The following is a 14,562-nucleotide window of genomic DNA, read 5'->3' on the forward strand; positions in this document are numbered from 1 at the left end:
ATTGTGCATACCAAAGTTGTTGTGAACCGGACCAACCAACCAATTCAACAACCTGAAAACCGCAACTTGAACTCACTGAACGAGTCGGGAGCATCTTACCTTTCCTATCTACCTTTTTTTCCTCTCATCCTAAACTTGTTTCTTTGTTTGATTGGATAAGTAGGTTGCCCAATTGTAGGACTAGGAGTGTACCATGTCTTTCAATATCCTCCTATCTAACCTCACTCATATTTTCCTTTTCTTTTCCTTGCAAGATATCATATGTGAAAAAAGCAAATGTGCAGTAATGCAAGAGTCAAATCTGAATGGCTCAACTTCTAACCAAAATGAAGGGCCCTCACAGCTGCATGAGAAACCATGAAGCATCTAAGAAACTTTTTTATATTTTCCTGCAGTCAGAACAATTCTAGGAGAGTTGTCACAAATCGACAGAAAATGCAATTGCCCATGACGTATTCAGTCAGATGAAAGATTCACCTAAATCTATGACTTCGGCAATCCATCAATGGGCAGGTGATGTGCCAGAATCTCGTCCGACCAACACTTACCTGATAGCCCAAAGAAGAGGGCAACATCACCATCTTTGCCTATATTGTTGCTAGAGTGCAGGGAGAGAATGTTTCTTTTAGGCATTAGATAGTGCATCACACCGAACAAACCCTTCTTCATCTCCCCGGCATACTGTGTGCCAAGGATGACCATTTCTTTCCTATCAAGATTAAGATCAATGCTGGTGGAGGTAGTCATGTAGTGTGTGTATCTATTACATGGAAACTGACCAGCATTGTAAATTGCGAAGTCCGGAGTACTGAAATCCTCCAGTTCTTCAGGCGTAGGACGGATGCACCTGCGATCCTTCCAATTATTTCATGCAAAAGAGAGTTTTTCTTCTTCTAGTTTACATGTTTTCCCTTGGCATTAAGGAGAGAAAGAGGAGCCAGTTAGCTCACTAACACTAATATATGCATATGTATGATCCAGCCTGCTACTAACACAACTATGATTCACTACTAGAGATCAACAGAACCAACGCAAAGATGACTTATCTGGATAACTGTCGAACTGTAGAATTGAAGGGCATCTTTAGCATTCTTATTAGTAGTATTTTTCACTTACATGTTGTGCATGAACAGGGAATGATAGGCCCTTGCAGAGATAATTTGAACTTTGATTCGATGCTCGGGATCCCAATTGAGGAATTGGTCATTCACAAATACCTTGTATCATTTAGATGACATATTAGGATCTATGAGGAATTACATCAAACACTTGATGTGCATGTGTACCTTATCCACAGAGTTGAGGTAATTGACAACCCTCTCCCTATTCACCAGGAAGGTGTGCTCATCCATCTCTATGTTCGGTGAGCCTTTGCGTGAATAGTGCACATACATTTTGAGAAGGAACCATCAATGGAAGGATCATGAATTAGTTGTGTGGACTTACTTTCCCCACCAAAGCTCATTGGCAGTGGTTTCATCCTTGACGACGCGCTTGTCCCTCGGGGAATGACCAGTCTTCGTGCTGGACAAGGTAGCCAAGGCTCCAGTCGATGTTATGAATGATCCATGTTCATGTTTTATGGCTTGCTCGTAGAGTTCTACAAGGAATTCATGATTCTTTCAATGAGAATGAAATGTGATGATTTGAGTGATGAAGAGGAGATGAGAGCAGATACTGGGCGGGGAGAGGTTGTAGAGGACATGGGTAAACTTGAGGGCGCTGTCGCTGACACTGATGGTCGGTGTCAAGTAGTGGTGGTGCTCGGCGACGACCTTGGTCGCCTCCGCCTTCCTGGCCGGATCGCCCCTCACCACCTTCGGCCTTGTCTCCCTCGTCAGCGATGCCAATGAATCACTGCGCACAACATGATTTCATTATAAGAAACGCGGGAGAAAGATTGGATTCCACCTTCTTGTTCTCAAGAAGATGGAGATTAAATATCGACCTGATGGATTGGAGCTAGAGCTTCTGGCGCTCCTCCTTTGAGATGGTGGCGAAGGCAGTGTTGCCCTGCTGTGCGCCGTCCTTAATGGGGGTGGTTGGCGCTGACCTCTTCTTCTGCAAGGAGTGCAGTTCATCGATTGGCTTCGCCTTCACCGCCTGCACGCTGTCATCGTAGCAGATCCCGTTCTCCGATTTCTCCCTCCCATGCTCTGGATCTTCGGCAACCCATTGGAGAACGCCGCCGCTCACCAGGAAACGAGAAGGAGCAAAACGTCGTATAAGGAGAGGGAAAGATAAATGGAGGCTTAGGTTTGGGAACGCGAAAACATGGCGCCGAAAAGAAAACAGCGAGGGAAAGGAACACAGCGAAGGGGGGAAATTACCAAATTTAATTACAACGGTTTTCAAAACTGTTGTCGTAGCCGCTAAAAACGCGGATAAAGACAATGGTTTATAAAACCGTTGTAAAAAGTGTTTGTTGGTGCGGGAAGCATCCGACAATCGAACCTGAGTTTTGATAATGGCAAAGGATTCAAAGTTAAGGGTTGTTGTAATCTAACATGGTTGAATGAGTATTTCAGGAAAGTCCTAGCTGCGGTTAGGCAAAGGGAAAAACCCTAGGGGGTGGTAACCCTAGGTCATAGGGGGTGGTAACCCTATGCGGAAAGTCTTGGCAGGTCGATGGCTTCAGGCAAAAGTCCTAGGGGGTGGTAACCCTAGGTGGAAAGTCCTGGTGTCGCGAACCAGGTGAAAGTCTGGACTAGCCGGGAAGCGGATGTCCAGCAGAAAGTCCGGAAGCATCGAGTGCTGAGCAAAAGTCCAGTCGATCTGGAGGATCGACTGGCAACAGGTAAATCTCCTGAGTGGAGTAGGTGAGGACGCGTTCCCCGTAGAGGGAACAGTAGGCGTCGGGTCGACCTAGGATTTCCGGTTGGAAATACGAAGTCAGACTCGGACAGTCCGAAGACTGTCAATTCTTCTTTATGATGTTTTGTCTTTTTCTAACACTGTCTTGCAGGGGATTTTGCTCGGACTAACCTTTGTTTGCAGGTGAGGAACCTGCTGGAAAAAGGCTGTCCGGGCGCCCGGGATGGATCCGGGCGCCCGGAGGTCCGGGCGCCCGGGACCAAAGTTTATCCCCTGCGCGAAGTTGACATGTGCAGCATCCTGGTTGGCTGGCCACGTCACACTCCAGGCGCCCGGAAGGGATCCAGGCGCCCGGAACGTCATATAAAAGAAGGGTCAAGGTGCAGCTTCAGAAAAACAACAATCTAAGTAATCTCCCTGCAACAAGCTGCTAACGACTCAATCCAGAAAGTGCTGCAACGACACCCCGACAACCCAGAGCTTCGATTTAGTCTTTTGTTGTCGGTATAATCTGTTTACTGCTTTAAATTGTAGTTAATCTGTAATAGTTTTATCGTGCTTATAGTTGTTGCCCACGGAAAGCGATCAAGGATCGCGGGCCTTCGAGTAGGAGTCGCTTTAGGCTCCGAACGAAGTAAATCTTCCTGTCTCTCTGTGTTTGTTATTTCTTTATTCCGCTGCGCTTTTACTCGTTTGTTTTACGAATCGAAAGAAATAGCCACGAACGCTATTCACCCCCCCTCTAGCGTGGTCTCGATCCAACAATTGGTATCAGAGCGGGGTCGTTTTGAATTGGTGCAACCACCTTTCAAAACAAATTTTTCTTTCGATTTTATATTTTTCGGAGTCAATTAGAATTTAGCCTTAAAGCTTTATTCTAATTCTTTTATCGAATCGGCTTTTGCCCGAAGTTGGTGCAACACCACTCGAGCTCGTTATTATTACTATTCTTTATTCCCGCACTACTAATCCAAGACGTAGTCTTGGAACATATATTTTTGTTGTTTTTGTTGCATATTACAAATGGCTCAACAAGAGGGGTTCAGTACTGTTCGTCCCCCACTATTCTCCGGAGATGATTTCGGTTATTGGAAGGGAAGAATGGAGACGTATCTGAAGATTCAGTTCGAAACATGGATGATCATTAAGACGGGACTTCAGCTACCTTCCGATGACGACGGCAAACCAACCCCCTGCGAGAAGTGGGACGCCTCTCTAATCAAAAAGGTGGAAGCCGACGCCAAAGCTACCTGCACCCTCCAGTGCGGCCTTACCAAAGAAGAACTCAACAGAGTCGGCCCGTTCTCTTCCGCAAAGGAGCTCTGGGAAAAGCTAGTCGAACTCCACGAAGGCACTAACGACACCAAGGTAAGTAAAAGAGATCTTTTACTTAATAAATTATATAATCTAAAGATGCAGGAAGGCGAGACGGCAAGTTCTCTACATGCGAGAATCCAAGACATCCTCAATTCTCTTCACGGAATCAGACAGAAGATAGAGAATCGGGACGTCATAAGGTATGTTTTAAACTCATTTCCAAGGAACACATTGTGGGCATCAATGGTAGATGCCTACAAAGTTTCCAAGGACCTGTCTTCAATAAAATTAGACGAATTATTTTGTGAATTTGAACTTCATGAGCAGACTAATGCACAACCAACTGAGAAAGGTATTGCGTTGGTTGCAGGTACAAGTCGAACACGGGAACCGAGATCATGACGAAGAACGGAACCAGAGTCAGAAGTTGAACCAGACTCAGACGATGAAGACATTGAAATTACAACCGAGCTGGTAAACCTCGTAAAGAAGCTCTACAAAACGAAGGGCTTCAACAAAAGAGATCTAAAAAAGGCAGTAAAAACGAAGGAAGGTTCACAGAACTCAAAGATGAAGTTTGAAGTTACATGCTACGGTTGCAACCAAAAAGGGCACATCAAATCCAACTGCCCTAACCTGAAGGAGGTCAAAAAGCAAAGAAGGAAAAAGGTCCTTAAGGCAACATGGGACGAATCTTCATCGGAGGGCGACGACGACGAGCTCGAACAGATGAGTCTACTCGCATTAATGGCCCGGGACCAAATCGTCGAATCCGGAAGCGAGAGCGAGTCTGAGGCGGAGTCCGAGCAAAGCCATGGATCCGTATCCGTTTCCGAAGGACCAGATCCCGCTGTAAGTATCTCCCGGTTAAACATTTTAGTTAGTTACTTATTGCGCAAATTAGCTAAGTCAAACCTGAAAGTTAAGTCACTTCTAAAGGAAGTAACTGTCCTTAAAGAAGTGACTGACACTAAACCCTTACCTGACCAGAGTCAGACTGAATTTCCAACTCAAGTTCAAAAACTTGAGGAAGAAAATTCAAGTCTAAAAAATCAGGTTAAAGATTTAAAAACTACTTTAGAACGATTTTCTTTGGGCTCCAAGAACTTGGACTTAATTCTTGGGACACAAAGGGCCATTTACAATAGAACTGGGCTAGGATATAAAAGTAAATATAAATCTTACTTATCCTTAATAAACAAACAAAGTAGTAACACAGCCCAAGCATGGGTCCCCAAGTCTAAATTGATCAATCAAGTTGGACTTGGTCAATACTGGGTCCCGAAGGATCAAATACATTACCTCGATAGACCATATCGAGGCCGTGATCCAGGGGGAGCAAAGAGAAAAACGATATTTCGAAATTAAACTATAAATTCAAAAATTAAATTCAAAATTCGAAATTAAATTATAAATTCAAAAATGAAATTCAAAATTTGAAATTAAATTATAAATTCAAAAAATTAAATTCAAAATTCAAAATTAAATTATAAATTCAAAAAATTAAATTCAAAATTCCAAATTAAATTATAAATTCAAAAATGAAATTCAAAATTCGAAATTAAATTATAAATTCAAAAATGAAATTCAAAATTCAAAATTAAATTATAAATTCAAAAATAAAAAATTCGAAATTAAATTATAAATTCAAAAATTAAATTCAAAAATTAAATGAAATTCAAAATTCGAAATTAAATAAATCAAATTAAAAGGAAGGCTCCAGATTATCTGGTACCTCCGAACTTAATATACCCGATAAGGGTAACCAAGAGTAGACCACCCGGCAGGGTAATTAAGGTTAGGTAAAATGGGCTAGGTTTAACTTGACCCACGGTACTGGTGAAATTTTTTGGATGATAGTACGTTAGGGAAGCTTGGGCATCGCATGTCTAGGAAGATATGACTTCGACCTGGTGCATTTGGCCAAGTGGAACTGACCGAAGCTACCCTTAAATGGATCCTAACTAGTTAGACCAAGGATTAGTATTAAGTTCAGTGGGTAGGACTATTTGGAAAACCTCGAAGGCATGGTTACTTTAATGAGCTCCGTGTGACTCACCATAGCCCAGAAGTTTATCCAAAGAATGCTTACTTGTTGAACCCAAAGCTAAACCTGAATCTAACACAAAGTTAAACCAGACCTTTGAATTCAACAATAAATCATCTCACATCAATTATAGGATTCCCTGATTGATAATTTAGATCGGGTGAGATGACTAAGCAAACTAAATTTTAAATCTTACTTAAAGTTAAGTTAAACATCCTTCAAAATCAAATTAATTCAAATATCTCCAACCTAAACAGTTTTAATCAAGTTAAATTAATAATAATAATAAAAAAAAATAAAAAAAAATAAAAAAAATTTTTTAAAACACTTTTCTAAACAATTGCAACAATATGACCAATTATTGTTAACTTAGCCTGGGTAAGATAAAATTCTAAGGAGTCCACGTCAGTCAAACTATCTTTTTATCCATTAACAAGAAATCAATTCATTCACTTTATGTGTAGGAGTTGGATCAATGGATGTTGGATAGTGGATGCTCCAGACATATGACTGGAGATAAATTGAAGTTTTCAAAGCTCAAACTAAAAAATTTAGGATCAGTTGCATTCGGCAACAATGGTCAACTTAAAGTAATCGGAAGAGGTAATATCGAACTCAGCTCCGATTTTATTATTAGAAAAGTTCTGTTAGTTGAAAATTTCAATTTTAACTTACTAAGTATAAGCCAATTGTGTGATAGCGGATACTTAGTCACTTTTGACAAAGCTAGATGTTTAGTCAAAAATATTGAAAATCCTGAAATCACACTTAAGGGACTTAGGAAAAATAATATGTACTCAATCAATCTACCCATATCCTCAATAAAGTGTTTAATAACACAGGAAGAGGAAACTGACTTGTGGCACAGAAGACTGGGTCACACTCACACTAGACTCATTTCAAAAATGAGTCATAATGGTCTAGTTAGAGGTTTGCCCAAAATAAAATTCATTGAAAACTCAATCTGTAATGTTTGTCAACAAGGAAAACAAACTAAGTCAACACACAAATCAACAAATCTAGAAAGAACCAACTCGTTACTTGAGATCCTTCACCTTGACCTATTTGATTCACATGGAGCCAAGTCACTAAGCAAGAACCAGTATTGCTTAGTAATAATTGATGACTACTCTAGGTTTACATGGGTAAGATTCCTAAAAACAAAAGATGAAACCTATGATAATTATCATAACTAATGGAAAATGAAAAAGATACTAAAATTAAAAGAATAAGAAGTGATCACGGGGGAGAATTTGAAAATCATAGATTTACTCAATTTTGTAAAATAAATGGATACCTACATGAATTTTCATGTCCTAGAACCCCTCAGCAAAATGGTCTAGTGGAACGTAAAAATAGAACACTACAAGAAGCCGCTAGAACTATGTTAAATGAATATAATTTAAATCACCAATTTTGGGCTGAAGCAATAAATACTGCAAATCATATTCAAAACAGAATTTTAATCAACAAATTTCACAAGAAAACCCCTTATGAACTATATTATCATAAAATTCCTAACTTAAACTATTTAAAAATATTTGGGTGTAAAGTTCACATTTTAAATACTAAAAATTATTTAGGAAAATTCACACCCAAATCTAACCCAGGAATATTTTTAGGATACTCCTCAAATAGTAGAGCCTATAGAGTCTACAATCAAAACACCCTAAAAGTTGAAGAAACAACTAATATAATATTTGATGAAGAAAATAATCTACCAAATATAAATGTGAATGTTGAACCAAGAAATATAGAAGATGATGAAATTCAACCAAATCTTAATAAACCAGAGGAACTAGCCCCTGACCCAATTATAAGACCAACTAGGGCCAGTACCTCTCATCCACCTGACCAAATTTTGGGTGATCCAAACCTAGGAGTCAGAACTAGATCTTCCTATAGAATCCATAGTCAGATTGCCTTAATTTATAAAATCGAACCTAAAACAATAGACGAAGCACTACCCGACCCGGACTGGATCATAGCTATGCAGGAGGAATTAGCCCAATTTGAAAGAAACCAAGTCTGGGACCTTGTACCTAAACCTATAGATAAATCAATAATAGACACCAAATGGGTTTTTAGAAATAAGTTGGATGATCAGGGTGATATCATAAGAAACAAAGCCAGACTAGTAGCCAAAGGATTTAGTCAAGTTGAAGGATTAGACTATGATGAAACCTATGCACCGGTAGCTAGACTCGAATCCATTCGAATGCTATTAGCCTATGCAGCAAATAAAGGGTTTAAATTATACCAAATGGATGTTAAGTCAGCCTTTTTAAATGGTTTCATCAAAGAAGAGGTCTATGTAAGCCAACCCCCAGGATTTGAAGACTTAAACAATCCTACTCACGTATTTAAGTTAAAAAAAGCCTTGTATGGACTTAAACAAGCCCCTAGGGCATGGTATGAACGGTTGTCCAATCACTTAACTTCCAAAGGCTTCAACCAAGGTCAAATAGATCCAACTCTATTCGTAAAAACTGTAGAAAAAGACATCTTCATAGCCCAAATCTATGTTGATGATATAATTTTTGGATCTACTAACTCTAAATTTCTAAAAGAATTTGTTAAATTAATGGAAAGTGAATTTGAAATGAGTATGGTTGGTGAACTTAATTTTTTCTTAGGCTTACAAATAAAACAAACTAAAGATGGAATTTACATTTATCAAACTAAATATGCTAAGGAGTTAATTAAAAAATTCTGCATAGAAAATTCAAAGATAATAAACACTCCAATGGCAACCAACATCAATATTGACTCTGACCCAGTAGGAAAACCAGTAGACCCAAAATATTATAGAAGTGTAATAGGTAGCTTATTGTACCTAACTGCAAGCCGACCTGATATATTGTTTGCTGCAAGATACCAATCCTGTGCAAAAGAGTCACACTTAACCTATGTTAAAAGAATACTTAGGTACATTAAAGGTACTCTAAATATAGGACTCTGGTACCCTAGAACTTGCACTCTTGACCTTCATGGCTATTCTGACTCAGATTACGCTGGATGCAAGTTAGATAGAAAAAGCACAAGTGGCAGTTGTCAATTTCTAGGGCAATGCCTTGTAAGTTGGTCAAGTAGAAAGCAACATTGTGTTGCTTTATCTACCACTGAAGCTGAATATATAGCCTTAGGTGAATGCGCATCTCAATTGCTATGGATGATGCATACTCTTAAAGACTATCAACTAGAATATCATAAAACAAAAATTTCAATTGATAATATAAGTTCAATAAATCTAACAAAAAACCCAATTCATCACTCAAGGACTAAACATATAGAGGTGAAGCATCATTTTGTAAGGGATCATGTAGCTAAGGGTGATATTATACTCAACTATGTTGAGTCAAAATCAAACCTAGCTGACATTTTCACAAAACCCTTACCTGAACTTGAGTTCAGCTCACTTAGAAGACAAATAGGCATGTGTTGGGTAGAATAGATACTATAACTTTATATTCTTTACTTGTTTTTTTTATAACTTCTAGGCAAAATTGATTTACCAAAATCCCCACTTTACTAGACTTTCGAAAGTTGGATTTAGTTTAGGATTGTACCCTTAGAAATCATGTTCCTCCAGGACTCAGCCAGAGCATCTCACAAACACCTAGGTTTACCTTGATTGTGTTTGTAAAACATAGAATGGTGTGAGATGCATAGGGTACAGCCTGGACTCAAGAATGCTTATTTCTGTGCATCAATATGAGTCTGGGCATTAAATACATAATTAACAGTAATCAAATCAAGTCTTCCAGCCTTAGTCAAATCTAACTGGATCAATTGACTTGACTTGACTAACCAGGTGAACACTGTTGCCCTCTAGGCAATCAGCAAGTAGCTAAATGGTTAGACAGTTGGTGGAGGCAATATTAAAGTTTAAGCATGTTTGTACTTAAGGGCTCTGATACCTGATCAAAACCAAATCTTGACTCATGCTTGGACTTTAGAACACTGAAACCTTACTAAAACTAAATTAAGGTTATCTCTTCTCCTTTGCCTTAAGTATTCCTGAAATTTATCTCAAAAACATTCCTTAAGCAGTTTTATCAAAATTTTCTCCAAACTTAACTTTCAAATATCTTCTTCTTTGAAATTTTTTTTTTAAACCCTTTTGAAAATTCATTAAGTTGTTAAAGCTTTAAAAAATTATTTTTCCTTGCAAATTTATTTGAAAATCTCTGAAGTTGAAACTTGTATTTTGAAAATTTTTCTATGAAAATTTTGGAAACCAATGTTTTTCTATAGACTCTATAGACTCAAAAAGAGCTCATGTTTTTCTATGTCAATTCAAACAAAATAAATTCTAAGGTGTTGTCCTTCACTTTCCTTGCCTAAGTTAAAATGTTTTTTAATTCTGTCTTGAAAAATTAAGTTTTTCAAAACTAGCTCATTTTTGATATATGGCAAAGGGGGAGAGTAGAGAAATTCAAAGTAGAGAAATTCAAAAGAAAAAGGAAACCCAAAGGGGAGGTTACATTAAGTGTTAGTTTGTAATGCTATTTTTTTCCTTGAACTTATATACTTATGCATATTATATGTTCTACTTAATGAATTGGGTTGCTAATCAAGGAGTTGTTGGTGCGGAAGCATCCGACGATCGAACCTGAGTTTTGATAATGGCAAAGGATTCAAAGTTAAGGGTTGTTGTAATCTAACATGGTTGAATGAGTATTTCAGGAAAGTCCTAGCTGCGGTTAGGCAAAGGGAAAAACCCTAGGGGGTGGTAACCCTAGGTCATAGGGGGTGGTAACCCTATGCGGAAAGTAAGTACGGTGCCCGAAAAAGTCCTAGGGGGTGGTAACCCTAGGTGGAAAGTCCTGGTGTCGCGAACCAGGTGAAAGTCTGGACTAGCCGGGAAGCGGATGTCCAGCAGAAAGTCCGGAAGCATCGAGTGCTGAGCAAAAGTCCAGTCGATCTGGAGGATCGACTGGCAACAGGTAAATCTCCTGAGTGGAGTAGGTGAGGACGCGTTCCTCGTAGAGGGAACAGTAGGCGTCGGGTCGACCTAGGATTTCCGGTTGGATATCCGAAGTCAGACTCGGACAGTCCGAAGACTGTCAATTCTTCTTTACGATGTTTTGTCTTATTCTAACACTGTCTTGCAGGGGATTTTGCTTGGACTAACCTTTGTTTGCAGGTGAGGAACCTGCTGGAAAAAGGCTGTCCGGGCGCCCGGAACAGGTCCGGGCGCCCGGGACCAAAGTTTATCCCTTGCGCGAAGTTGACACGTACAGCATCCTGGTTGGCTGGCCACGTCACACTACAAGCACCCGGAAGGGATCCAGGCGCCCGGAACGTCATATAAAAGAAGGGTCAAGGTGCAGCTTCAGAAAAACAACAATCTAAGTAATCTCCCTGCGACAAGCTGCTAACGACTCGATCCAGAAAGTGCTGCAACGACACCCCGACAACCCAGAGCTTCGATTTAGTCTTTTGTTGTCGGTATAATCTGTTTACTGCTTTAAATTGTAGTTAATCTGTAATAGTTTTATCATGCTTATAGTTGTTGCCCACGGAAAGCGATCAAGGATCGCGGGCCTTCGAGTAGGAGTCGCTTTAGGCTCCGAACGAAGTAAATCTTCCTGTCTCTCTGTGTTTGTTATTTCTTTATTCCGCTGCACTTTTACTCATTTGTTTTACGAATCGAAAGAAATAGCCACGAACGCTATTCACCCCCCCTCTAGCGTGGTCTCGATCCAACAGTGTTGTCATTTAAAAAAAAAGTCGCTCAATGACAACAATTTTGCTAAAACTGTTGTCTTTTATATTTAATGGGGAGTTCAAAGACAACGGTTTTGGCAAAAACCGTTGTCTTTGAGCAAATATGCAACGCTTTCTCTTAAAACCGTTGTCGTAGGGGTGTTGTCGTTTGCAAGTTTTGTTGTAGTGAATCAGTGATGGCAGAACGTGATCTTCTTTGTACACACTGTAGGAAGATTCGTGCTCATCATCGGAAGAGCAATTACAAAAATCAAAGAGTTCTCCACTATTTCACAAACCAAATCCCGCAGCTTTGGATGTTCTTCTTCCTCTCGTTCTTCCACTCCCACGTGAACAACCCTTGGATGCACCCTTTATAATGGGAATTATCCCAAGGGTAAAAGGGACATTTTCCCCAAGGAAAGTGGAAAGCGTGAGCATGCCCACGTTCCCATTTCCTATATTTTCCACCCGTCTAATGTAAGTCACTAAGACCAGTTAGTCACAAAGAATAAATAAGTCACATAGACTATATAAGAGTTTAGTCACAAAGACCATATCAGAACATCCAATCCATACATAGAGAAAATGATTCGTGGGATAGCAAGCACACTGAGCGATAGATGCTAAGAAGATTGTTACACCTTACATATCCCGCTCTTTGAGTAATCAATGCTAACAAAGTTATTACACTTTATTTAGCCGCTCTTTCAAATGAATCAGAGACATTCTCATAATGGCACATAGCCTCTCTATCCTGGTGGTACATAGCTTTTATCCAGGAAATATCCAATCTCCCAATGACACACAACCATCATCTTGGGAGATATCTATGTCTTGCTATTTACCCAGTTTAAATCATCTTTATTTATATTATTATGAATATCTCTAATCCTTTATAATGACTATTATGTCAAGAGCATCTTCTATATTTAATATTCACAATCATTTCTATACATAATAGAAATGGGTTGACAGTGAATAACATCAAAAGATGTAAATCTATTTAATCTTCCTTTAGCTAGTATCAATTCATTCTAATCAGTCGATTTCCTAGTTATGCTCCATAGACTGAATCATTCATAGCCATAGAATACATGCTAAAGTAGCAGTCATTGATTAAAACTTTATGTAAATAACTAAATAGTCACTTAGGGCAAAATTGAGATTAACTTATAATCTTAAAGGTTTTACATAGTAGATAAACAGGGATCCATTCTCCTACTACCTTTATTGTCATAATAGCATATGTGGTATGAATCACATGCTACGATGTTATTCTCTTTACTAAAAAGAAAGTATATTTTCCTTAAATTTAACATCGTACAAATTTTGATCTAGATATACCTAATGTCTAACTCTAAATTCAACATATTCATTCCAATCTGACTTTCAACAAATTTAGTAAATGGTGGGTTCATTTATTTCGATCATTATTCAATATAAATGATCTCATTTTGACATAATTATCTAGGCGACCTTAACTTATGAATTTGTCTCTATTCACAACTACGTAAGCTGCCCCATAAATAACAGTCTTACCTCTAGTTGTACCTAACAAATAGAGATGATTGTCCATGTGAGTGGACTAATCTCAACCTGCCAACATTCTCACCAAAATCTTATATAAATGTAACAAAACTAACATATATACTGAATAAATTATGACAAATAATATAATCAAATCATAATATCTTATTATTGTTACAATATTGTTATATTCTACAAAGTCCCAAAGACTTTATATATTCTTTAATGACTCTCTAGTCATTGTCTTAGTAAAAGGATGAGCAAGCATAACACGTGTAGGGACATACTCAAGAATTACCTTTTTTAGCCACAATATCCCTCACAAAGTTATATTTTATAGTTATACGCTTGCCTTTGCTGTGATATTTGAGATCCTTGGAAAAAGCTATTGCAGCTTGACTATCATAGTAGACAGTTACTGGACTCCCACTATCCTCAGCAATCTTCAGATGATTCAAGAACCTTCTCAACCAGACTGCTTCTTGAACAGTCGCTGAACATGCTACATATTTAGCTTCTATAGTTGATAAATCTACACAAGCTTATTTCTTGTTGTTCCATGATGATGCCATTATTCAACAAGAACGCATAACCTGATATGGAATTTCTATCATCCAGGTCCCTAACCCAATCTGCATCGTAATAATCTTTCAGACTCATATCTGATCCTTGGAAATAGAGACAATAATCTATTATCACTTTCAGATATCTGAATATCCTTTTTACTGCCTTCCAGTGTCTCGGTCTTAGGTTTGACTGGAAGTGACTAACTAAGCCAATAGCATAGCTGATATTGGGACGTGTATACAACATAGTGTATATCAAACTATCAACAACACTGACATATAATTTTTTATTCATCTCAGCTATTTTTTCTGAAGTTTTGGGATACATATAATTGCTCAAAATAGTATCTTTCACAATAGGTGTATATTCTATGTTGTAATTAGATATGCTAAAATGATGTAACATCTTATTTATATAAGACTCTTGTGACAGACCCAAAAGTCTTTTAGGACAATCTTTAATGATCTTCACCCCTATAATGTACTCAGCTTCTCCCATATCGATTGTATCAAATTATGATGGCAGCCACTTCTTGACTTCATTCACATACCCTATATCATTTTTAGCTATCAGCA

At 38.5% G+C, this 14,562-nt stretch overlaps 1 pseudogene; it reads right to left on the reverse strand.

Annotated features, from left to right (window-relative positions):
* Nucleotides 1-317: 317 nt before the first annotated feature.
* LOC121979522 overlaps nucleotides 318-14,562 on the reverse strand; it is a 41,670-nt pseudogene continuing 27,425 nt past the window's right edge.

This window comes from Zingiber officinale, chromosome 5A, assembly GCF_018446385.1.
Source record: "Zingiber officinale cultivar Zhangliang chromosome 5A, Zo_v1.1, whole genome shotgun sequence".
Lineage (NCBI taxonomy): Eukaryota > Viridiplantae > Streptophyta > Magnoliopsida > Zingiberales > Zingiberaceae > Zingiber > Zingiber officinale.